The 26,051-nt window shown below is 41.3% G+C and overlaps 1 protein-coding gene across 7 annotated transcripts in view; it reads right to left on the reverse strand.

Annotated features, from left to right (window-relative positions):
* The window catches only part of app (Palmitoyltransferase app), a 54,034-nt gene extending 28,098 nt beyond the window's left edge, over positions 1-25,936 (reverse strand). The window contains exons 1-3 of one of the 7 annotated variants that reach the window (XM_070208182.1): positions 25,804-25,936; positions 24,235-24,352; positions 2,332-2,361 (exon numbers count right to left, since the gene is read on the reverse strand). The gene's annotated coding sequence lies outside the window, so the exon portion shown is untranslated. Of the gene's footprint in view, positions 1-2,331; positions 2,362-24,234; positions 24,550-25,718 lie in introns of those variants that run through there. The other 6 variants (XM_015175352.3, XM_015175353.3, XM_015175350.3 and 3 more) reach the window with 6 other exon arrangements.
* Between the last annotated feature and the right edge of the window lie 115 nt (positions 25,937-26,051).

A 26,051-nucleotide genomic window follows, 5' to 3' on the forward strand; every position in this document is an offset into this window, starting at 1 on the left:
AGTGTCTCAGCGGGCAGATAAGGTATGGGGCAAATCAATGTTGGGCGTCGCCACCTGCTGCCACAGCCTGTAGCAAGCAGTCAAGTCCTCTGCTGTTGTCACTCCCTTTGTTTATTTACCCAAGGCAGCTGCTGCTGCTGTTTGGTCACATTAAATGAACGCCCAAGTGTCACGTTGCAGTTTATTTTTTGCTTAAAGCGTGCCGCAACAGGACCAAAGCAGGCATTGAGCCTTAGCCAAGTTAAGTTGCGCGCCATGGCAAATGAAGTTCAGAGGCAGCCTAATAGTAAACTAAGCTACAAGACAGCAGAATCAAGGCAACCAGGCGTTGCACAAAGTGCAGCCACTTTGCAGCAACAAGCGGCAGGTTGTTGTTGCAGTTGCCGTTGCAGTAACTACATTTAACAAGCTCTCGCACGCAGCTATTTTTCATATTTCGCTTTGTTGGCCAGATAATGAAAATGCGAGTTAAAAGTCGAAAGTTTTTAATATAATTTGGAATTAACTAAAGTGGCAGCACAAGCCAGAGATGTTAGCTGGCGTTCTCTTTGTTGCACGCTCTTGCTATCCCCCCCTTGCGGCTCATATTACGTATACGCAGTGTGGAGCTAGTTAAAAGTTTGGCCTACATACTGCGTGCGTAGCACAGTAGTTATATGGAATTAAAAGTGCTGAATGAAAGACATACACACCAAGCAATTTACGCAGCAGTGTGTCGCACTTTAAAAGGCTTCAAAATGGAATTTCCTAAAACAATTTGAACTGCAATGCAAATCCGACTTTAGCTCAAATCCAACAGACTTTCGTACATGTGTATCGATGGCATTTTATTATGCTCGGATATCTACGGCAACGTCTGTTTGCTGCTGCTTTTGCTTTAGTTCTTGCTCTCAGTTCTTTTTTAGTATCTGGGGGCTTGCCTGTCGCACCGTTGTCAGAGCAAAACTTTCGACTTATCTGTTAAGCCGCATAACTTTGCATAAATATGAAGCTATTCAACAAAACTACCACAAAGCTTTGCAGTCAGATCCTGACAGCAGCATAAAAACATAACAAAACTGCCCTTAGACCACCGCCAACGGTTTTCATGTCAACAGCATCAGTGGCAACAGCTCCAGCAACAACAACAACAACAATAACGAAACTATTGTCTGTCCGTCCCTCTTGTGAGGGAGGCAGAGATTCTGGCATCTTATTATATTTATTATATTAAAAACAACAACGCAAACAAGAGTAGTCAAAAGACTGCGGCAACAACTTTTCCGATGACGGCACTACTTTAACAGATTTGCATAAATTTGCCAAAAAAGAAAAAATAGTAATAAAAAACAAACAAAATATGTTGAGAACAAGTCAAAGACCATGACTACCACACACCACACTCACTTGTGCCCCGCCCCGCCCACCATTCATTCATTTTACTGTCAATGCTGCGGCTACGTAAAAACGAATGGCAAAAATTCATAGCGATCTTCTACTATATATATATTCATACATTTAATATATGATTATTACTGATGGCTGGCACTGCGGGCGGTTTGGGAGCTCATGAATTTATGCGCCATTGTTTTTTGCAGTCGCGTCAACCGCGACGAATTATCGATAAATTTCGAACACAGACAACAACAATATTGTTGTTGTTGTTTTGTTGGATTTTTTGTTGTTGTTTTTGTTATTACAGCTGCCGCTGCAGCAGCAGCAACTGCTGTTTGAAAAGAACTTTGTTTTTCCGCATGTCTCGCACACACGCTCGCCAAATACTTCATTTTATCTGATAGACGCGCCAAACCGAGCGAGTTGGTGGGTGGGTTACGAGTTGAGTGGAGCTGAGCTGAGCTGAGTTGAGTGGTTGTCAGTGTACAGGGGGACAGTCAATCTTTTATACTCGCCCTCGCCCACCCATTCATACCCCCTCTCGTATGCATGCTGTCCCATTCTGTCGGAAACGTCGGCCGCCTGCGGTTGACATGAGAGCTGTCGTCTAGCGTCTGTTTATCCCAACGGGTCGGCGGTTATTGGGGGTTATTGGCCGGCAAGCGTGGCATCGTTCCACACAAATATGTCGTAGGTCAAACAAAATGTTTGTTGATGTTGTTGACGCTCGGTTATGGATTTATGACACTCTGGTCATTGCGGTTGTCAGTTTTTGTTAAAAGTTCCTATTCGACGCTGACTTATGGTCGGCTCTAGTCTAGGGCAACTTTACGGCTTGGCTAATCAGCCATGCGAGGGCATAGATTTTGCTGCTCAAATATATTGAGCTTGTCAAATTAAACACGCTCTGGCAATAAATGAGCGTGTTGTGGGTTTGGGGATATGCGTTTTATTTACCTTTTGTAGTTTGGCCGCTTGCTCGTTGAACTGCAAATAGAGACAAGAAAAAATCACATTATTAATCGTCCGAACGTGACATTTACGCGCACACACGCACACGCACATGGCGCCATCGTTTATCAATGTGCAAAAATTGTCAGCAGAACTTTGCGCGTATTTCCGTTGAATTGTTGGCTATTAATTCACTGGCCATAACCGGAAACGCCACATTTCGTGGCCATTAATAATGCAACAGCTGTGCCCATGGCGCTTGTCAATATTAACTAAAACCAATTATGCAGCAATTGACAAACTATTAAATTGCGTATACGTCGCGTGGGCCAGCTCGTACAGAAAATACAATTAAATCAAAAATAAGCTCATGCATTTATGCGCATCCTTTTGGCTGCTGGCATAGCAACATAAATTGTATGCCACAATTTTTTTAATTCAATTTTCATATGCATGAAAGCAACCAAAACGCAAAGAAATCAGCGCAAATTCAATGAACTCGAAATGGAATCGAAAACTCGACCATAGAAACGGGCGACTCGCTGAATGACGGACTGACTATTTGACTAACTGACTGCAATACACCGAATGCGCAGAATGGTCGCCGCATCAGCGCACATGTTTCATGTCCTTGCTTCCTTTTGTGTGTCTGTGTGTGTTGTGTGTGTGCGGCCGCGTTATGAGAGCTCAACTGCTGGCCGACTTGGCTGGCGTCAACAGGACATGTGCCCCGCCACCAGCCAGGGTGTTTACAGCGAAAATATTTACACTGCAGGCATAAAAACTGCATAAATGTGATTATATTTTCATTGGCTTTTATGTTGGCCAGAAGGCCACAGGGGAGTTAGCGGTATCCCCGGCCCCGTCATGCAATTCGATTGCGATTTCAATTAGCGTAATATGCACTGAAAATTCAACGACAACGACAACGAGTCAGGCACAATGCATTGACTAATTCGATTGGACTACAGTGTGGTTAGTGGGAATTACCTGTAATGAAGACTAGAAAAGACTTGTGAGGAAACAAAATAAACCGTAAAAAAGAACTTTCAAAAATTTTTTCCTAACGTCATGAAATTGCTTTGGTATCGTCAATATTTTTTATAATACACGCTTTTATTGGCTTCGTTTATGTGTCCATAATTGCTATAAGCCGAAAAGTATGCAGCATTATTCCAACTAATTGCCGTTTTATGAACTGTTCGAAACAATTAAAAAAACATTTGGTTATAGAGCTGCACAGAGAAGCCACACAAAAGGACAATACAAGCACTTATAGGATCATTACAAATTGATGCTTCCTGTCGGGCAGAGCCAGACGCCTGAAGGCGACAGCTGATAGCAATTGTGTGCTGCATCTGAAGCAGCAGACGTGGCGGCAAGCAGTCGGGGCTAAGCAGCGCTTACGGCACTTACGACTTCGTCGCCATCGTTAGAATACCATCTCCTACGCTTCAGTGCAAATCCACAATAGTAAATGTTATCTCTGCAAACATTTGACAATCAGAAATGCTCAAGCCATTGTTTAAAGTAAAAATCGAGCAGCAGCAGCAGCATCAGCAGCCAAACGGACCTATGCACAAACAACGAACCGACCACAGTGGAAATTTGGCCGAAATTCGGCTATAAAAATTCAGCGCAACCGACATATCAAATATTTTATTTAAGAAACTTAGTTCCATAGTAGCCTGTTTTTCAAGTTTAGCATGCATTAACCCGATTTTCCCTTAAATTCATTGTGAATTTCCCTTTTCACAAAAGCTCTGATCGACTTTCTGTTGAACATTATTGTGAATTTCCCTACATTAAAATCTGTTGTATTGCGTAGGCATTCAACTCTTGCGCGTTGAATATTTTAGCTCCGCGGAAAGTGAGGAAAATTCATGTCCATGGAGTTGAGTCAACATCCAAATTAAATCGCATACGTGCGAGGAAAAAGTAATCATTCGAAATGTTCTTTGTATGTTGATTATCTTACAACCACTCTGGCCCCACTGTGCGACCTAGTCGTCAAATGGCTGCTGCTGATGCTCTGCTGATGACAAAGCGAAGCCAGCAGCCAGCAGCCAGGCAATGGCATCAACTATGAGAAGCAGCTAAAATGCACAAATACAGACAACAATTGGCGCAACGTCGTTGACGTCTCAGCCGGGGTTAAGTTGACAAGAGAATAAGATTGGATTCTGGCTGAGTTCAATTCATTTCCACTTGAGCAAGTACATGCCTTAAAGACGCTCGCTGCTCCCCCACACACACACACACACCCGCCGCGCAAAGCATAAAAGTAGCTACAATCTGGCGTCCCGGGGCAGTCACAGTGGGTGTTGCAGGCGATGATGTGTCGCCTTGAAAACACTCGCTGCAGTTGTTTGTTTTAGAATTTGGCAGCCAAGTGGGTGGGCAGCAACATCAAATTGAAACTACACAGCCTGCAGCGGGACAACAGTAGCAATTTTGCAGCTTTCTGTTGCAACTGGCATTTTGCAGTAATGAAAATGATTATTGTCAAGGGTCGGCAATAACAACAGCAACGATTTTGGGACTACAAACGTACCAAGTTTGCAGTAGAGTGCAGCTAAAATCAAGGTATACGATTTAACCACGATTAAAAATTAAGAATCCTTTTACACTAATGACGCACACACTACGAGCAGCAGCTGCCAGCAGCCGGGACAGCTGCCATGGCAATCCTCATAGCAACCGGCAGCCGGCAAAGCTGTCAGCTCTCATTTGAACGATACTTTGTCTTGCGACATTTCTGCTTCAACTGGCACACGGCGCTGACAACGTGGCTGCCTCCGTCGCCGTCGCCGTCGCTGTCGCTGTTGCTGCCAGTGCCAAAAACGTAGATGCTAAAATTTAGGTTAATTGATAATTGATAAAAGCGTTGCAAGTGACTGCTCTGCCTCTTACTGCCGCTCTCTCGCTCTCTTACAGTTGTAAATGTGTGGCTCACTTTAACTTTGCCCCATGAATATTTAAGCGTGCACCACAGCTGTGCGGGCGTGGCAGTCACTCGTCTAATGCAATGAAATCAAACCACTGCAAATAGTCTGAAGTGTGTGCGAGCTGCCGCTCTACACAAGAATTCAATATGCAGTAGAACGCTTTTGAGGGGGTGGGGGAGGACAGCCGCCAACGAGGTCGCACCATTTGACCCATAAACACACGCCTCCAGGGCCCGTCTTTGCGACAGCTAATGAAGAGCCACCACTCACGCACACAAATCATTTATAATGCACACGACAACTGACAATGACTTGTGAATTAATTGATGTAACAATTTGAGAGACACGCCCGAGGCACAGCTCACGACCAAGACGTGGGGTGGTTGGGGTCGGATGCGGGCGAAGTCGTAGCGTGCAGTGGGAATTCAATTCGAGTTCAATTCGTCTCCCATTAAATGCCATTATCCATCATTTTACACAAGTCTCCAAGTCGAAATACATTGCGGAAATGCCTGCGGCTGACACAAACAAGCATACACAATCGGAAATACTACAACACAATGATACACACACACACAAACGCATACACACAGATAAGCAAATACTCGTAGACACAATGTGCAATGTGCGTGTGCTCAGGCAGACAAGTCATATTGTGCCAGTTTTATATCTATTTGTGTGTAAACTCGATAATCTATTCCATTCATAAAACATTTCGATCCAAGCTTGTTGTTAAACTTAACATGTATTAAAGTCTTTGCGGACAAGCACACAACTGGTCTTGGATAAAAATTAAATATTTGAAATTTATTGAATTTTATTAAGTTGCCAAATCGGAAGCACATGCATTTCGTACATTGATTTGTCGCTTGCATAATTTGATTCGATTCCCATACGGAATTAACTTTCAATCTAAACGGAATTTTATGAAAATTTATTTCTTGACTTCGTGATTTGCAAAGTTTTTAAGTTTTTAGTTAGTCTTTTCCCTAGAAACTGACACAATTCTGTCAATTCAAAATTGATTTCCAGGCGGAATTTGGCCATAAATTCGTTCAGAAAAAAATGTCTGTTGAATTTACTTTAAGCATCTGTTTTGTCCTCCGCCCTTGCTTACTTTTTGATAATATATAAAATAAATATTATTATTCAATATAAGTATTAAAAGCTATTGATAAACAGTTACTCAGCTCGCCCACTGTGCTAGTGGCTTATACTAATGGGAGTAGCAAATTGTTTGCTTGTATTCAGAAAAGTTCTGTCCAATAGTAGGAGGCTTAACACAAAAATTGCATTAAACGGCAACAATGGAGCGGAAAGAGTCGGTTGAGTGGCATCGCATGGGCTCTCCAATAGAAAAGCTTAAATATTTTATGATCAAACTGAGCTCTTCGATTGTGTGGTGTGTGTGCGGTGTGTCAATAAAAGCAAACTTGGCTTTTAAAACAATCGAGTGACGACATGGAAAATTAGTTTACGCAACCAGTGCCAAGTGTCGTCGTTGCCAGTCAGGATGCATCCTTCAAGCGAGCCAAGGAGAAGCTGTGCTAAGTCAACTCGATGCAAGTCAATCAGCCGGAAGTCGAAGAGCAACAAGAAACGAGTGTCGGCAACAAGAGTCCAAAAACTTTGCCAGCTCACGTACCGGCGTGGGGTAGCAGGAGAAGGTAGTATTAGGAGGACGGGCGTCGATTTGGGGGCCAGTGCCAAGAAAGTGGCAACTTCTGATGTGGCAGCTGCTGTTGCAATTGTTGGCACTAACTTGCCGTTGAAGTGGATTTGCTTGCTTCACTTTTTACTCCAAGCAGAAACAAAATTGTTTTTACTAGCTGCTGCTGCTGCTTGCAACACGCACAACCCCCGCCAACACCGTCCCCCGCTTCCTTCACCCGCAACACACTTAATTGAGTGCAAAGCTGGCGCTGCAGCGCGCGGATTTAACTTTGGACAACTTGAATTGATTCAAAAGTTTCATTGTTGGCACAAAGCATGCCAGGATGGAGCAAACTGGGGCTGGGATTTGTGCCATTGGCAAAAGCAATAGAGTATTCTCTGCTTGATTGGCCACTTGATTGATGTTACAAATTGTGAATGATGAAGTGCATGTGCCTTTCAAATGTTAATTACGGAAATGGCAGCTCATTTAGCTGGTCGTGTCAAACCGCATTATCATAAAACACTACATTATGTATACGCCATGAGGGCCAGAACAAGGCCTAGTCAGTTTAAGCATGCCAGAAACAAAGTTTAAGTATATATCAGGCTGACAATCGCAGGGCAAGAAATAGAATTTATTACATCCCCAGCAATTACAACATTCTGTCGGGTACACACACACAGGCACATATGTATGTGCTGCGTATCCTGACAACTCAGAAAATATATCGAAGCACAAATTAAACTGCAAGTGGAACAGCAAAGTAATGGCAACTGCAGCTCCAGGATGCTGAGTGCCAGCAGAGCACAGAAAATAAACTGAAATAAAAATTGTGTTAAAACTGTAACATGCAGGATGCGGAGCAAAGGGCACAAAGACAGAGGGCTCTGAGTGGGGGCGAGACACCAGTTCGTGTGGTATTTAATTTTCTACTATAAATTTCTGTTGCTAGCCAAAAACAAATAAAGGGATTTCAGGGCGGGAATTGTAGAGTGCAGAAATGAACAACTATCAAAGCATTTGCGGTTTGCCGAGTGGCTCTGTTGACTCGCGTCCCCTCTTCCGTTCTGCAAATTGGCTGGGATTATATGTTTGGGTGCGAGATTGGCTATTGAAATTGGTTATAGCAGGGCTCAAAATCAATTTAAGGCCACTGGACATTTGGGGGTGCATTTCAATGCGGCCAATGCCGATTAGTTCAGGACTATCGACTGTGCCGGTGCTCAATAATTTTCTCATTAGTAGCTACAGCACGCACCGCATGCCAGGAAACCGAAAGCGCAAAGCCGTCGGGTCACTGCTAGTGGCCCCGTGTCTCATAAATAAGTTGCCAATAAATACATATATGGGCAAGAACTGGGCTCAGCAGCGGGCAAAGCCTTACATAAAAACCAAACAGGGTACACTATAAATAACGAAATAATTTTTACAAACAGAGCGAACATTTATTGTCCCTATTTAGCGATACGGCCAGGCTCCTGGACCAGGCATCCCGACAAACCACAATCCTTAAAACATAAAAGCGCATTATACACCCTTGTAATTGTGGCCTTCAATGTACAAGCAACAACAACTCAAGCTTCAGCTCCGCAAGACACGCTGGAAACAAATTTGAAAATGCTCGACCTTGAGATATCCTTATAGCTTATGATAAATGAGAAAAGAGGCGTGCCCTTTTTAAGAAGCCTAAGAAAAAGACGTATCAAATAGACAGAATAAACTGCCAAAACAGGATAAACTTTGTCTGTCTGAGTAATCAGAAAAGTTATGATAAATTATATATTTTTAGGAAATTAATGCAACTACTTCGTTTACAAATATAAATAACCTTTAAAATTATAATTAAGAGAAGAAGAAAGAAAACTTTTGCTCGATGCGTCGCTGAGTTTAAGTTTTTAAGTTTTCTGCCAGCTACCAAGTTTGACAAACTCGACACTCTGACGCCTCAGCTATCAGCGGAAGCATCTTATTTTAACACTCGCAAATGGCAAAAATAATATAAAACACCCTGTCCCAATAAGGTCAAAGAGGTATATGTGTGTGCGGGCAAATATAAATGTCCTTGCTGCGGCTAGCGGTCGACAACGGCAAGTTTTGGCGCACGTTCGGGGCGCCCACTTCCTGGCATGGAATCCATTGCAGGCATAGCTGTAAATCACAGTGGACATTGCAGCAGCAGCAGCAGCAACAACAACATCTGAAAAGGTGGGCAGGCAAGTGGCCCTAGCTGCAATATTAAATTTATAAATTATTATCGCCGTACAGAAACACGCAGCCCAGGCGCCGCCTCGTGGGCCAAAAACAAATAACTTTATTATTAGCCGAAAATCTGGAAAGCAAAGTGCGTTAATAAAAATCGCAAGAAATCCCCTCCAGGATTATGTTTGAACATTGTCTCAGTTTATCTGGGATTACAGCACGCCGCGGGCTATCAGTGTCTTCTGTTTTCGTCTCGGATCAAGTTTGCGTACGCAACTTAAAGTTGCATGGTAACTCGTGGTGCGTTGGTTGCCCAAAGCTCCGGCTGCCCTCCTTCTGAGAGTCGGCAGGTTGGCAAACTTTTGGGAAAATTGAGCAATAAACCTTACAACACATTTGCGCACAGCACACGCACACATAGCGGCACAGGGCAGAAAGGAAGAAGGGGTTCTTCTGTGTGAGTGCCGACATATGTGAAATATGCAAATATTGCGGTTTAATTAACTTGACTGCGAGTGCAAAGTAATCGTTTGACTCGCGTTTAATTGCTTGCCGCGCACACATGGCGTATGAGCGATGCCGTCGATTAAGCCTCCTTAACATTGCGTATACGCCGAGTTTGGCGCCCAGTCACAAATAAAGACAATAAATTATTTACAAATAAAACACTCACTGCACTGAGGTAAACAACAACAAAACACTCATCAGGCGCCAAAAAGAGGAAAAGTGCCCGCTGAATGATGATGATGATGGCACTTAGGAAATTTGCAACACAATTTTCACGAGCCAACGACAAAACTAAGGAAAGTGTCGGCTACGGGAGGAGTGCATCGGGCGACGGCCAAATGACGGCGTAATTTTAAGCATTAAAGAAGACGCGAAAACAGAAAAAGGAACTCAACTGTTGATGGAAATTGTAGTGTTATGTAAGAGCGCAACCGCAAATGCCAGCCGGCAAACTACGTGAGCGCTTTCGGCTGGGAAATTAAATAGAAAGCGAAGACAAAACGCGCTACAAGTTGTAAGAGCCGTCGCCAAAGCCAAGCACAGGAATTAAAAATGGAGCAGCCGAGCGGCAACAAACAGGAAATTAAGTTTATGCCAACGCGTCGCGCGGCCTCGCCTCGCCTCCTTGCGGCCATGGGCGGAAATGCAATACAAGCAAGAAATATGCTAAATAAATGCGGCAGCAGCAGCAGCAGCTGAAGTTGAAGTTGCTGCCAAGGCGGCCAAGTTAATGCTAAATGGAGTTGTGCACTTTATGCTCCACGGCCACGCCCCCCTTTCTGGGGGCACACAACGCGTGTGTTTAAGGCAACACGTGAAGTGAAATGAAACGAGACGAAACGAAACAAGTGCATTATTTGCATTAAATTATGCATGCGACGTTTGGCAAGCAGCGAAGCGTCAAAAAGCAACTGAAAAAAGTTGAAGTACTGAGCGTAGTTCATCCAAATGATACCCTGTACTCTGTAACATTGCAAGCGGGTAAGTTTATGCGACTAAAATAGTCTCTCCTATGGATATAATATCTGTATGTTTCAAAATTATAATGTCTGAGAGAAGAGATCAAAATACGCCTATAACTGTTAGGTTTATTTTTTAATGCAAGGTAGAGTCAAATACAACTTTAATTATAAGAAAAATATATACAACACGCGACAATGGCCTTCATCTATTATTCCTGCCAGTTTCTTCAAAACAATTATGCCCTTTCGTAACGCCGTGCGCCCAGGGTATTATTACAAAGTGTCAGCAGCCGCGCGAATTCACACGCCGGCAGCGAACATTGCGTCCGTTGGGGCGGGTAGCGGGGCCACACAAACAAAGCGCAAACAAAGAGCGGATCGCGTGAAAAAAGGTACCCGGGAGCTGAGTCAAGGCAAAGGGCCTGCCTCGGGGGCATTGCAACCGCGCTGCCACATGCAGTCGGCTTGCCACAGTGGCTTTTGTGGCCGATGCGCAGAATTTGTAAAATTTAAATTGAAGTGCTGCAAAAGAAAGTGAGCGAACTTCAAACACCATCAACGACTACACCAGATGACAGGCTGTAACAAGTCAAGGCTGAAAGTGAGTATTATTTTCTATTAATGAAGCTCTATCAAAACATAAAATACATCTCATTCCCAGCATCTCCCCATTTGTTAGCATATGTCCAACTTTTCTCTAAGTAAATAATTCCTTAAATTGCTTAAAAATTATCCTACTGACAGCTAAAAGTAACCCCTCGAGGCCAGCTCTGTGAATAGTTTGTCAATCGCTTTAGATAATGACTCCATTTCGGATAACTGCAACCCATTTATAACCATATCCAGTCTCTGCTTTCGTATTTGGCTTGTTAAATAAATTCGACCCTCTGCAAGCGACCAGCAACTCCTTTGTGCTCCTACAATATGCAGCATCTGTTTTCGCAGCAGTGGCTAACCGTCAGCATATTGCAGAAGGTCTGTTTACTGCTGCTTGGGGCAGATCTCACTGACCAGAAAGTGGCGACCAGTGGCGACGTGTTTCCCTTGGGAGCCACTAAAGTTCAAGTCGCAGCCGCAGCGAAGGAAACGCTTAGGAGAGATGGCCCACAATAATGGCTGACAAGCACAAGCCATAAAATGCAATGCCAACAGCAACAAATGTCCCCTCACACACACACACATACACACACACACACACACACCCGCGCAGCATCCCTTGGCCATCCAGTGGAGCTGCAGACTGGCTGCTTTGCATAGTCAACTGATTTTGATGGCATTTTCGCACAGCTTAAAACAATTTGCCATAACGCTTTTACGGCATTGCAATGTCATGATGTCAGAGATGCGAGGATAAAGTTGAGCAGTCTGTAGGCGGTGGGGGAGCCAGTGGAAGGCGGGGCGGTGGCAGCTGTAGGGCTGATGCTGCTGCCCTTAAACTGTGTACAAATTGAAACAGCGAGCTGGAAATGGAAACGGCCAGTCGCGAGGCGGATAACAAATGCTCATAAAACTCAACTGAAATTGCTTTCTCTTGCTTTCTTGACGGCCACTGAAAATGCATTTCCGCCATGTGTGAGAGTGTGTGTGTATGTGTGTGCGAGCGGCTATTTGGAGTGTTTGTCTATCTGTGTGTGTGTGTGAAGCTGACTGGCAGAAGGGGGCGTGACTGTTGCAACATGCAACTGTTAAAAGCTACGGACGCGCAGCACGCAATGAGGAGAGCCAGTCGAAATCCGAATCGCAGACTACTTTTGTTTAAAAGTTAAAAAAGTTGAAAAGTTGAACGGTGCGCCGAAAAGCGTGCTTTAGTTTGGCTCTTGGACAGAGCACGCATTAAATAAGCCAAAAATAATAATAATAATAATAATAGTATAGTAATAACGAGCTCCGGCAGTTTGCTACTTTGAAACTTTGCTTGTTTGGCCATTTGGTCCGACTTCTGTAACTTTTGCCTCCAACGAGTGGGCGTGGCAATTCCATTGGGCGCCCAGGCACGATGCCAAACGTTGCACGCCCGGACTAGGACGAGCGAGCGCCTGCCTTGCACATTGCACAAAGTTACAAAGCAGCTCAGAGCAGCAGGTGAGGATTACGAAATGTTTTGCCTGAAAACCATTAAAGCGCCCAGGCTTATTACTCTTGATATTAGTTAGGCAGCCAACAAATGGCACTCAACTTCGGCATCGACCTGTCAGCAGTGTATTAAAAGAATATTTGATTTTTTCCAGGGCGGTCTTCGTTGCAGGTGCTGGCCATGTGTCGTTAACAAGTTCATGTTAAACAGAAACTTCATTATTATGCATTTATGTGGACGCCCACCGTCCGCCCAGCCCAAGCTCTGTGGTCCAAATCCTGCCAGAGCCAATCCCATTTGCTGGTCTAGTACCACAGCAGGCGAGTGTCTGCGCACGAATCACTAAAATGTTCACAAAAGTTAAACTTCCGTTTCCTGCCGCCGCTGCTGCCAACGGAAGTAAGTAAAGCTTTTCAACATTAAAAAGATGTAAAGCACCGCGACAGCGAAAACGAAAAAACATACAAGAAGTAAGACAAATTTTTATAGAGCAACCAAACACTAATACCCTATTCAAAATTCTGGTAATACTTTTGGAAATGTTCAAGATGGATGGCACTAGTAGAAATTGTCCTCTCGCATTTTCATAGAATAATACTGAACGAAATGCGAATATATTTGTGAACTTTTTAAAGGGAGCACAAGAACAACAATCAATTTTATTCGTATGACAACTTTGTGATTGTTCACATAAGCTGATTGAAAAATAGGTAAGGAAAATAAATTAAATACTTTTAATTTGATATGGGCCGAAATTAACTATAAGTTAACTAAACTTTTCCAATAGTCAAACAACATTCATTTCTATTTTGTTTCTGAGAAGTTTTTCACATCATTTGCTGCAAACAATGTCACAAAGTTGTAATACCCTTTGGTAAATGGTTGAAAATTGTAAAATATCAGCTAAAACTGTGCAAAAAACACTAACACACATTCACACTCACACGCACACACACACGCACAACTACATACGAGCAGAACACATACGTACTCATTCTCGCATATATTGTATATATCTAGAGCTGACGGAAGGCTCGACCTGACAGTGGGAAGCATGCAGATAAGCTGCGTCAACTTACTCGAAATTCCACAGGCCCCACCAAAAATGGCTAAGGGAATGTGATCGACGAGGGAATACCCTAAGCTGCGGAATAAATTCGATATTTGTTTAAGGTAAGTAATTAACTTATCTCAATTATATTACAGAGATTCTGTAGTTATAGTTTTGAATAGAATAAGGATGAGAAAAATAACATAAGCTTGAGCTGAGTATGATGTTTCAAAAGCAGAGTAACATATAAGTATTACATATGTATATAAGTTTCTAACAAAGGTCCGTTTATGCATACTTTGAGTACAGGGTATAAATAACACCGTGTGAGCTGCAAGACAGCGAAATATTGCGGGAATATTCAAAACATGCGCTTAAAAGTATTTCGCAGCAGACGACAGCAGCAGCAGCGGCAGGAACATTAAAAAAAATATATAGAAAAAGAAAACTGCTGTTGAGGGCAAAAGTTACCGCTAAAATATGCAGCACACTTAGCGGGGCAAGAGTGGGACGTGCGAGTCACGTGCCGCCACCTGGAAACGGGCTTTGTTTAAAAATGACCCGCATGGCCCGCAAATATTTTGCAACGTTGTGGCTTTAGGCAGATAGTTGCCTATGATTAGTGGAAGAACTCCGAGCGGAAACGATGCTGGGCAGCCAGTTAAGGCCACTCGGGATAATCAATCAAATGCAACGAAACGACAACCAACTAGCCAAGGATTAGGAGCACAAATGGAGGCGCGCGCAAAAAAAAAAGGAAGGTAAAAGGACAAAAGTAAAAGTAGAAGATGGCAGAAAAGCTGGCAACAAAAAGTTGCAAACGTGACAAAATTAGTGAACAATGGACGCAGGAAGGACCTTATGAACTCACTCGATGCGAACAGAATGTGATCCCCCAGGCCACAGTTAGACAATGACAACAACAACAAGAACGTACAACTAAATGTGGTCACTGCGGCGAACAAAAGAGTCGGACAATGACAACGAGGTAGTCGAGGTGGAAGACCATATTAAAAAGGCATAAAGCCCCCTCCAAGCCCGCAGTGCGGACAAAAGCGGGCCACCGGGCTTTATGGTAGCTCTGGAAATGGCCACATAATAGCAAGCACTCACACACACATACATACACACAAACATGCACACATACACACACACATGAAAACAGATGCACATATGTGACTTGGTTCAGGCAGCTATCCCCGGCCCGTGGGCAAATTGAAAGCGAAACTCAACGCAAAAACCCAACGAAAGGAAACTAAGAATCAAACGTTTGACCTTTGATGAGTCAATCGAAAAAGACCTCAAAACGTACAGGCGCTAGTTTTCAAGTTGAGGCCAAGTTAAGGGTGTATAAAATATCTCAATCTACCAGTTACCAGCTGATTTCCGGCTTGGCAGCTGCAACCAAAATGTTTGTCAGCCCAACTTTGTCGGTAAGCAGCAAAAAAAACGAAAGAAAGAGAAATAGTTGGCATAGTGAAAAAAAATTGTACAGGCTTGGCGAAAATGCACAGCACTAGATAAATAGTTGGACAAAACTTTTCAGCGACACGCAAGCGAGAAAAGTTCAGGTGAAACGTAAAAAAAAAAAACACCACAAAATATAAAGAAGAAAATGTCAACAGAGCAAACATTATGCTGTGGGCGTCGCATGGAATGAATAACATGATACAGGCACGCGCACAAAATATGCATTAGAAAATGTTATAAAATAAATTGAATAAGGCAAACCAAAAGCAACGGCTGCCAATCTTTGGCATGCAGCATGCGGATTTTACTAAGCTAGCAAAAATATAACGTATACGCAACGTTGCCGGGATTGAAATTTGTTAGCTGGTTTAGCTGGTACCCCTGTCCGGGCCAGCCTGTGCCCGGGCTGCTGACTTGGCAACATTTCTCATTTGGGCGCATGTTTTATGACATATGCATGCCGCTTTTAGGCGTACAGCTTTATAGATTTCGTACAGCACATTTGTCTTGCTTATCGGGCCCAACTCATATACATATAAACACTCACACACACAGTCGCCTGCATGTGACGACGTAATCAGTCATCTTATTTGGCATATGAATGATTAGATAAGTCCGACATGTATTTCCACACACAGAAACAAGGCTCCTATGGGAGCCTGTCATCTCGTACAACTTGTTTGGCATTTTCTGCATAATTTTCGGCCCAAGTGCAAAATGAGCTCTTTTTATGGCAGCTAATAGATGGGTAGATAATAGCTAGGTAGACGTGTGTCTGCCAGATTATGGTCGGATAATGTTACCGGTTAACGAACTAAGTAAATGGGCTTCTGTGCCAGAACCTTGACATTCAGTCATTTCGATAATTAGCCTAATGAATCACTAAGAATCTTAATGATACTACGTTTAAGGCTGCGTATCCACATACGGGAATTGCCAGTGCAACGTTTTGTGTTAACAATTTTGGATATTATCTTTTCACTAAATATACGCGTCTTCATCTTATAAGATAACATCAGATTCAGATTTCTAGCACTTACGGTACGGGCTAGCGTTGATCACCATTCAGTCAGTCAGGACAAACACTTTTATAGACAAACACTTTCCCAAATCGCTTAAAATTCTTAAAAATTTTCTTTAGAATGCACTTTCCCCCGAAGGAGCTTAGATTTTGAAAAAGAAACACGTCTTAAATGATTCTATATGTAGATCCATAAAAATGAATTTGAAGGCAAGAGGCCACCCACCAAATCTTTGACTCCCATTTCCACCAAGGAGGAATGGATTTTTCGAAAAGTGTGAAACACCCCTCTAATGAATTTTAGCAATGATCTTTGAAAATACGTCTCAAATGATTTGTCATATAGAGCTTTGAAAACGAATTTGAGCGCGAAACGTCATCCACCAAATCTTTGACCCCCATTTCCAACAAATAGAAATACATTTTTGGAAAAGTGTGAAATACCCCTAAAATAAATTTGAACAACGGACTTTAAAATTGAGTTTGAGGCCGGATGGTAAACAAAAAAGTTTCATACAAACGTTTTTTCGGGATTCTATACTTGCGGGTGGAATTTCCCGAAACCCCGTCTTAACGTGCACCTTCATCACATAAGGTGACTACAGTGAAAATTTCAGCTTCCTAGTATTACGTTTTAGGCAGTCAGTCAGTCAGTCAGTCAGGACAAACAGTTTTATATACAGAGATAATTTAAAATAGGTTAAAATGTGTTAAGTTGAGCAACAGCGTGAAAATGTTCATAATTTTGGAGTATGGAGTATGTGGGAGTGTATATGTGTGTATGTGTGTATGTATGTATGTATGTATGTATGTATATGTGTGTATGTATGCGTATGTAGGTATGTACACATAACTGTGTTCTTTAACTTAACACAGTATAAGTCTGACCACTGCGCTGAAAATTTAAATTCAACCCATTTTTAAATGCTCTCCTCCTCGATTCTCAAAAATTTAAGTAAGCCCAGCTGAAATTCAACAAGGCAGCGGCCGGTGGAGGAGCAACCTGAGGCGGTGGAGCAGGACGGAGGGCGTGGAACGGGTAAGTGGATAAGTAGACATGTAGGTATGTATGTATGTAGGTATGTATGTATGTATGTATGTATGTATGTATGTAGGTATGTATGTAGGTATGTATGTATGTATGTATGTATGTATGTATGTATGTAGGTATGTATGTAGGTATGTATGTATGTATGTATGTAGGTATGTATGTATGTATGTATGTATGTATGTATGTATGTATGTATGTATGTATGTATGTATGTATGTATGTATGTATGTATGTATGTATGTATGTATGTATGTGTGTATGTATGTATGTATGTATGTGTGTATGTGTGTATGTATGTATGCATGCATGCATGCATGCATGGGCGCATGTATGTACCCGAACATGCATTCATTCACGTGCGCATGCATGCATGTATACAAAAAGCACATGCGTACATTTACATATGTCTAGACAACTGAAAAGTTCGCCCAAAATATCTTTAAATCGATTTCTACCGGGAAAACTTTGATTTTATTGGTTTACGTTTTGAGCCAGCCTTTAGATTCGGTTCGTCAAACTCTTTTTTCTTTTACTTTAACTTGTTATTGGATTTAACTTAGATGAAATACACCTTGGTTTCGCATATATTTTTAAAATTATATTAAAAAAGTTAACTTTTTAATTTATAAATGCCCTTTGTACTGGAAATATGGCAAGCTGTGCATATTTTCATATATGAAACCTGGGCTAGATATGACCTTTGCCTAAAATTGGCATCTACCAAATATGGTATAAATGCAATTTAAAGCTGGGTCACCCTTAAAAGTTTTTTGATTTTAGTTTCGTTTCATAATATAGCTTTAATTGGAATTCCTAGCTTGAACCGGTTCGCTACGAAACAGGTTTACACTCTTTCCCCACAAAACTAATTACTCAACTGTTCTATATTATGCGAGCTTCCCTATTTGCTGTTGTTATTAATCTCAAAATAGGGTTGAGCTAGCCCCATATGTGACTTTTTTGTTGTTCAAAGATAATCAAATGAATATATACTCATAATTTAAGTCATAGGTGCGCGCGTACTTGAATAAAATTCACAAAGTATCTACATACATACACATAAGTACATACATATAAGTGAAATGTTGATATACGAGTGCAATGTCATGTCACTGTGTCAGCTCAGTTTGGTTAGAGTAGAGATTAGCTAATGACGACAACGACGTCGGGCATATACACACATATATAAAAAGGAGTACCTGCAAGGTACTTCATGCAGTACTTCTGCAAGACTTCCTTGCTCGGCCACAAGGTGCACACGGGTAAACAGACAATCCAAATCTTGACAAGCGTACAGATTGAGATGCACACAAACAGAATCCAAACAGCTTTGCCCAACAAACCGGAAACCGGACATGCAACAGTGACTGTGAATAGTCGGACAACAGCAAGAATGCATTTAATTAAAAATAAATAACACAAACAAATCTCAATTTAAAGCAGTCTAATGAAAATATCCCGGCACAAGGGCACAACTGCGAGCAATATGAGCAAATCGAAGCTAAAGCAACCTTTTTTTGCCATCGATGTTGAGAGAGAGAGAGAGAGAGAGCGAGTGAGAGGGTGAGAGTGAAACGCTAAAAATCTAATCAGTAAATTGTTTAAATAGCTGCAAAAACAGAGACCACGATTACGGCAATAGCTGGGAACCGGGCACGGAGCCGGTGGCCAGGGGTAATTATCATGGCAGTGTGTTTGATAACAAAACGCCGTGCCTGGCGTTTGTGTAGAAGTGCGTTTGCGTGTCGCTGATAAGCCGCGTACATGCCACCAGTTATAACCGAGCACCAACCTTAGCGCAGGGACAGCACCAAAAGGCACGCACATTGTCAGTGGAAGGAGGAAAAATTCATTAGTCGATCTTGAACGGGCTGAGTGTGGGCCAATTTACACGCGACTTAATCAATTGCCAAATAATGAATGCGCATCTCATACACCAGTTTGTCAGCAACTTGCCAAAATGTTTGCGCCCGGAAAAATGCATAAAAAGCTGGAAGCTAGATATATGCAAAAATATGCAAGAAAATTGGCGGCAGCAAGCGACCAGGCAGACAGACAGACGCAGTCACTGGGAAATCAATCCTCACAATCACACAGAACGTCGGAGTACCAATCGACATGGATGACTTTGTTTTTTATCTGTGTGCGTGAGCTTGTATATGTGCGAATTGAAACACGGCTCTGATACGTGCGAGCAAATAGAATGGAAGGCGGCGCGCAGCGAGGGGTTTGGCAATGCAAACAAAAGGAGCGCAAACAAATCTGTGACTGGCAAACACGCAGTGCGCCCAGCACGCCATCAAGTATGCAGCAAAGCCAAAGCCAAAGCCAACCCAAAGCATCGTCCTGATCAACTGTCCGGCCCAACCGAACTGCCAACCTGTCCCCATCCCACATGCCACATGCCCCGCGAAACTGCATGCGCTGCACTTTTGTGAGTGTGTGTCTCCCTCTCTCTCTCTCTCTCTCTCTGCATTGTTTCTGGCCCCCTCTGACATCGCCCTTTTAGCTTGTGATTCATTCATTGCACTGGCCGTTGGTCATTCGGCTGTTCGGCCGTCCGGCTGTCCAGCTGTCCGGCTGGTTCGCCTGTCTGTCTATCCGTCTGTCAGGGCTGTCGCAGCGCTCAAACCGCATTGGCATGGCCATGCATCACGAGTGGCAGCCAACCAATTTGAGTCAAGTGGTGCGCACGTAAAAAAAAAAAACGAACCGAACCCAAAAAGCATACTACAAATTTTATTTTCATACCATGTTTTTTTTTGGGGTAGAGGGCAGAAATAACAAGCAATTTATTTGGCTATACTGCAAATTGTTACTCAACTCGCATTCGATCAACCTCATCATCATCATCATCATCATCATCGTGAGCATCGACTGCATCATCATCATGTTGATGTTGGAGCTAGAGCGTTTTGGGCAGTCGCCCTTGGTCCAACGTCATCATCAAAAATCGTTGATTGCAACAAAACAAATTGCATTTTAAGGAGATTACTCGTCGTGCCCCCGTTCGTTAGGTTTACTTTGCATTGACCCCCATTGAGTTCTGAGCCGAGGCTATTTGTTTGTGTGTGTGTCCGGCCTGTGATATTAATAAATCATGGCACATTTGTATTGCCCACTCGTTCTGAATTCCATTAGCACCTTGTCATAACTGCGTTATTATAAATGGTTTTCAGCTTAAGCCAATTGCTCAAAAGTCAATATGCCGCCATTCGTTAAATCAAGTGAAACAAAAGGGATTTCATATATTATTATTATTGCACTCAACAATTGAAAATATCGTAAGTTTTCATCTGGCCTTAGAACTTTTAGTAAATCGAATTGTCGTATCTCGAAATTGAAACTTTTCTACTAATTATATTCATCTCTGAGCGCAAATACCTATTTTTAAATTCTGCTAAAAACGATCATAAAGATTCCAGGCACCTTTCTCTTTATCAAATACTAACTATTATCTTTATGATTTCATATGCACAAACAGCTTATGAATGACAGATTAAATATATCAATATAGATATTAAGGCTGCCCTTCCCTTTCTTACAACACTTTGCTGATATAGGTCTATGTATATAAGAAAATATACCACTGCAATACAAATTTTATATTTGAATTTAACACATATTGTTTTAGTTGAGTTCAGACTCAGTTTGACACAAAATCGTCCCAGCAGTGCGATAAAAACATTTGCAATGATATTGCCCTAAACTGTTTACAAGCGCTCTCAGGTGACGGCACATAAAAGATAAAAGTAAAAAAAAAAAAAAACAAACAGGAGCTAGAAAAACACGCACTTAGCGACCCAAACATAACCAGCCGAATAAACGACCAATAAAAACGCAAGAAATTATAAAAAATTCATAATGCAAAAACACTAAAACAGGGAACGGCAGCAGCATTAGAGCTGAGGGGCGGACTTTACCATGACTCACAGCCAGGAGCTGAGCGGCAACTCGGAAACACGCGAATAAAATGGAGCCAACAAAAAGGACAACAGAATAAAAATTGTGCAAAGCTTTAAACATAACCAGCATTAAGACGAACACGAATGAGTGCTCGGCGCGCTGGGCTAACTAACTAGCTGGGAACAGGTCCAAGCCAAGGAGACCACATCGGGACCAGGAGCCGGAGCCAGAGCCGGAGCCGGAGCCACTCATTAGCCACGGAGCACGACCATTTATGGGACAAGCATAAAGTGGGTAAATAAATGCAAACAAATTGCAGAATGAATGCGTTGCGCTTTCACTGATTCACTCTGGGGCTGGGCGCTCTGTGCGCACAACGTGGCGTATTAGCAATGTAATTTGATTTGATGTTTCTGTGCTGCACGCCGCGGGGGAGGGGGGGATGATTGTGAGTGGTTAGGGAAGGGCAGGTGAGGGGCTAGAACCGGCCGTGATATGGCCGCATAATTGCGTTAAGCGCAAACACACGAAATTATCGCAGTTGCACTGCTAATTGGAGCAAGTGATTAAATTTAATTGCAACAGATAACAAGCACAAAAAAAAAAAAACGATGCGGGCGAAATGCTCGACCCACAGATACCCTCTAGCACCCTAGCCATCCACTTGACCTGAGTTATGACCTGAACAACATTCGGCTCTGTTTCTGCGAGTCATTTAGTTGCGAAGTTTCATGACAGCTAAAATATTAAACAGAAGATGACGGCAGCAAATAATGATAGGTAAAAACAAAAGAAAATATGTGTTTAAATATTTATAAGAATTAATTTACTGAGTAGACAAATCTGGGAAGAGAAGCTGAAGCTAAAGTTGGCTTTTATATTATAAATAAAAGACTTTTTTCCTGCTGTGAAGCATAAATAAGGAAATGGAAAATGAAGCTGAGTTTGATGCTGGTTTTCATAATTTATAATTATACCCTGAACCCATTAAAAATGGGTATAACTTCTAAAATAGAATATATAATATATTCATTTCATGTTGGAAGAAGAGGGTTCAGGGATATCCCCTAGTCGGGAGCTCCCGTCTAGAGCCTCTTACTTGTAGATATCATTTTTTGTAGATATCATTTATATTTTGAAGTGCTTTTAAATTAAATTATCGTTATGCTAAAAACAAAAAGTTTGTATGTAAGTAAGTATTTAAAAGCTGAAAGGTTATATTCCCTTAAAAGTTGTACCAAAAACAAGATGGATCATTATCTAATCGACAGTTTGCCATATTTTTTGGGACAAAATAGTAAATGTTCGTTTTGATACTTTCGTCTTTGAAGCGGACAACTTTCTTATTAGGCCAAAAGCTGGGATCATGCTTTCTTTCTTTTGATAAAAGCCAAAAACAAGAGCTGAGCCATAGTTTTATATCTCAAGTAAACTTTATTTAAATACACACAAAATACGCTTACTCGTAGTCAATTTTATTAATAGTATTTGCGGCTGGCGCGTGTTAAAAGCATTTATTCAGAGCTGTAATGCAAATAAACTTGGCTTAGTTACCTACTGGACGCAGGTATTAGATGGAAATGGCCTTAAATGCCGACAAAAGTACTTTTCATTTACATGAATAAATATTTATTTGCACCTTAAAAACATTTACACACGCCATGCACACAATATTGATAGTTTAACAACAAATACATCAATGAAAAACTGAAAATATTTCTGGCTAATATTTATTTTTCATTGTGCCCCTTAGCATAGCTAGGCCAACTATCTAGCATGAATAAATCGAAAATATGCTAACAGCACTTGGGCTGAGTCGGCTTTGTCATGCAAATTTATGGCGGGGTCAGGTGATTGAGGGGGAGTGGAAGTGGAAGTGGGAGGGGGCCCACACACGTTAGAGGTTCAAAAGTCAGCAATTGGCAAACATTTGAAAGCCACTTTACAAAGCATATTAAACGGAAGAGTGCACAAAAGTTATTGCAAAATATTCGAATAACATTTGTACGTATATGTATTCAAATCGAAAATATATCTATATCTATTTTTTTTTTTGTATATTTTTATTTTTATTTTTATTGTGCGCTCTCAGTTTCGTTTATTTGCATTCACAGTTTAGAACTCGTGCAGGCGTTTTTCCAATTTATTTTGCTGCACTCGAAGCAATTTCCACATTCACACGAATCACAACATTGCGAAATGAATATCAATTCAATTTTATTTAACTGCACACAAATGGACAAATTATTGGCTATACACATGTATGTATGTGTGTGTGTGTGTGAGTGTGTGTGTGTGTGTGCATACAAATGTGCAGCATGCCTTTGTATGAGCAAATGCTAATTGCTGGTTGCACTCATAACGCAAATTAATATTAATTAAAGGCGAATAATTAATGTGTACACATATCTGTGCACTTTTGTTTGGATAATCCCCAACGTCAACAAAAAACAAAAAAAAAAACAGCGTCAAATAGATATTTGGATAAGTGGTTTTTGTTTTAATTGCATTGGTCTCTGATTAATTACTATGCAATTAAAGTAAATTAAATATTCACACTCAAAGCGAGGCTTATTTTCAACTAAAAAGGAACAACTACAATTGAGCTCTTCATTAGGTGTTAATTAGTGTCAAAAGTGAGTTAATTCTATTTTTAATTGACAAGTTTGTTTAGGGCTCAGCCTGCTCAAATATGGGAAATACACGCACACACATACATATATATGCATAGCTATTGGAAATACACACATACATACATACAGTATTTTATTTGTCTGCCAGCAGCGCAATGTTGCATTTCAAATTGTAACGGTTTGTCCGTGTCTCCCTTGCCACCTTCTTAATTCTGTTGTATCAGCTGTTTTTTTTTTTTAAATGTTATTTGTTTGGCTTTGAGCAATTGTCTTGGCTGAACTTAAAATAACACATGTTTAATTCATTTCGACTCGTATTTGAACTAAATGTGTGCTCCGTTCACGATCAAGAGCGACTGAGCCAGGTATGCAGTCCCACGCTTTTGTCTGCTTAACAACAACAATAACAATAGGTAGAGTATTTACTTACCACGCTTAGATACTCTTTTGCTAGCGACGGCGGCCACAAATAAACAGCATTGACCCCGAAACACTTTATTTTGGCTTTTTGTTTTGTTTTCGATGCAAACACGCGAATTGTGCTGCAGCTGCGTATTTTGAATTGTAAATTGAAATATGTAACAGGTTTGTTGGGGGGAGGGAGGATAAATGAATACGTTAATTTATTTCGACTCGCGACACTTTCTGTTGATGCTTGTAAAACATTGCACTTTGATTTTTATCGCCGTTTCGCATACGTTCTGCTGGCAGTTTCATACATACATATACATATATTATTATTTACTTTGCGTTTGATAAAGACAGTCTGATATTAAAATGAAAAGCCACGACGTGTGAAATGAGGTAATTTTTATTTAAAAAAAAAAACGCACAACTACAAATTGTTTTACGTGGAGCCAAACAGGTTTTTCTATGTAATAAAGGCATAGATAAAGAGGAAACCGAAACTGAAACCGAAACCGGAAAAAGGTTAACAAGAAAGTACTGGCCAGGCCCAGACCAAATCTATTTTAATATTGCCTTTAAAAAATTACATGCATTCATATACAAATCTTAACAAGACGCCAGTCACGACTCGAAAACAAACACAATTAATATCACAGCCTCGCTCTTACGCTCATGCAAAGGCAAACCCATAAGAAAAGAAAAGAAAAAAAAACTCAACAGACAACAGACAACAATAAAATAACGCAGCAGTGTGGGCACAGACATAGCGAAAGACAATAAAAAAAAAAAAGGAAAGAGTTGACGTTGACGTTACGCCGAATGTAGGCATAACGACGTCGCGATGTCAAATGTCGTACAAATCCAATTAAAAACGTTCAAAAATTAAATTTAAAATAATGATTAAAATGAAATAGCTTCATTTGTTAAGTAGCTGCTTGGAAAATGTATTTTTTTTTTTAGTTAGTTTTGGCGTCATCGCTGCGGCGGCGGCGGCTGCTGCTGCTGCCGCATTGACACAGTTCGCGCTCTCTCGCTCTCGCTCTCTTATTCTTTTTGTTTTTGGTTTTTGCCTTTGTTTTTTTTTATGTCTTTGCACTCCACGTTGCTGGCGCTGTTGTTGTTGTTGTTGCTGCTGCTGCTGTTTAACTTATTGTTGTTGTTGCAGTTGTACAATTGTAACAATTGACGTGCACAATCAATTTTTAAGTGAGATGTTTTTTTGATTTTGTTTTAGAAAAACGTGTATGAAGCAAAATAAAAGAAAACAAAAACACGTTGGCAAACACAAACAAGACACAACACAGACACGCACTCACACACTGACACTATTTTAGATTAGTTGTGCGAGGCAAGCAACAACACCAACAGCAACAGCAACAGCAGCGAGCGCTCGATGCCTATGATTCACAATTGCGAGTGTTGCTTTTATATAAACAAATGTACAAAATGTGCAGAATTTAAACAAAAATTCAAAAAACACATTGAAGGTGGGAACGAAATAATTACAATAATGAGACGCTAGCGACTGCTGCTTAACACTGACAGCTATTGAATTAACGGTGATTTTATAAATATTTATTTATTTTTTTACTGTTCTTATTGTCGTTGTCGGATGTGTTGTCAAAAAGTCGTAAATATTATTGAAATCTTGTGTTCGAATTAAGCGCAAATCGAGTGATCAACAAAAATTTATCCGCGCCAAGAAATCACGACGGCCAAAATAAGCAGACTGACTGTTATTAACAGCAAGCAATTCCTTGAAAAAGCAAACTGACATTAGAGATGCAAGCGCTTAAGCGGCTCTTGGCTCATTGATATGCCGATAGTAATATCTTTTTG

Source organism: Drosophila virilis, chromosome 3 (assembly GCF_030788295.1).
Source record: "Drosophila virilis strain 15010-1051.87 chromosome 3, Dvir_AGI_RSII-ME, whole genome shotgun sequence".
NCBI lineage: Eukaryota > Metazoa > Arthropoda > Insecta > Diptera > Drosophilidae > Drosophila > Drosophila virilis.